Source organism: Nannospalax galili, unplaced genomic scaffold (assembly GCF_000622305.1).
Source record: "Nannospalax galili isolate Female #2095 unplaced genomic scaffold, S.galili_v1.0 scaffold765, whole genome shotgun sequence".
Lineage (NCBI taxonomy): Eukaryota > Metazoa > Chordata > Mammalia > Rodentia > Spalacidae > Nannospalax > Nannospalax galili.
Window position 1 is genome coordinate 1,540,419 of NW_008352647.1, and position 1,485 is coordinate 1,541,903.

The window sequence follows — 1,485 nt, forward strand, 5'->3', positions numbered from 1 at the left end:
CCTGATAAATCTCTGCCCTGTTGACCTATCTATGGAGACAGTGGGGTACTGAAGTCCCCTACTAGTAATGAGTTGGGATTAATCTGGGTCTTAAAGTCCTGTAGTATTATTTTTATGAAGTTGGGTGCACCAGAGTTTGGTGCATATATGTTCATGATTGTAATATCTTCTTGATTGATTGTTCCTTTGATCAAAATGAAATAGCCCTCTTTGTCTTTTCTGGTTAGTTTCAGTTTAAAGTCTATTTTGTCCGATATTAGGATTGCTACGCCTGCTTTTTTCTTAGTGCCATTTGCTTCATATATTTTTTTCCATCCTTACACTTTGAGATCGTGTCTGTCCTTGAAAGTGCGATGAGTTTCTTGCAGACAACAAAAAAATGGGTTTTGTTTCTTAATCCATTCACCTAGTCTGTGTCTTTTGACTGGGGAGTTCAGTCCATTAATATTTAAAGTTATTAATGAAAGATGAGTACTGAATCCTGCCATTTTTACTTCTGTTACATTCTTGATATAGCTGTACTTTTCCACAGTTATACCTTCATTGAATTTCTTTCTACAACCCCTTGGGTATGGTCGTTCCTTTCTTCAGCTCTTTGTATTGCTTCCAGAACTCTCTGAAGGGTTGGTTTTGTGGACATGAATTCCTGCAGCCTATTTATGTCGTAGAAGATTTTTCTTTCCCCTTCAACTATAATGGAAATTTTGGCTGGGTATAGTAATCTGGGCTGGCATCTGTGCTCATTTAAAACTGGGAATACTTTGGTCCAGGCTCTTCTGGCTTTCATAGTTTGCACTGAAAAGTCAGCTATAATCGTAATGGGTTTTCCTTTATATGTGACTTGTTGTTTCTCTTTTGCAGCTTTCAGAATTTTCTCTTTGTTTTGTGAATGTAGTGTTTTTACTACTGATGTGCCATGGAGAGTTTCTTTTCTGGTACTGTCTGTTTGGTGTTCTATACACTTCTTGTATTTGTATGGGCATGTCTTTCTTTAATTTGGGAAATTTTCTTCCATGATTCTGTTGAAGATGTGGTCCATGCCATTATCGTGGGATTCTTCTCCTTCCTGTATGCCTATAATTCATAAGTTTGGTCTTTTAATGGTGTCACATAATTCCTGCATATTCCATTCTTGTGATGTCTCAAATTTTTCATAATCTTTGCTTGAGTGGTCTAGTTTGTCTACTTTATCTTCCAGTCTTGATACTCTGTTTTCCATTTCATTCATCCTATTGTTGAGGCTTTCTCCTGTCATTTCTAATTGGCTTACTGAGTGTTTCACTTCCTTCTTCATTTCAGCCTGAGTATTCTTCAATATTACTAACTCTTTTCTAAATTCATTCAGAAGTTTATCCCTATCTTCCTTCAGTTCTTTGATTTCTTTGCTTGTGTGGTCTTTAAATTCACTGAATTCTTTTATCATGTTTATAATTGTTCTTTTGAATTCCATGTCTTGTGTTATCTCTCGGGGGTTCTCATTATACT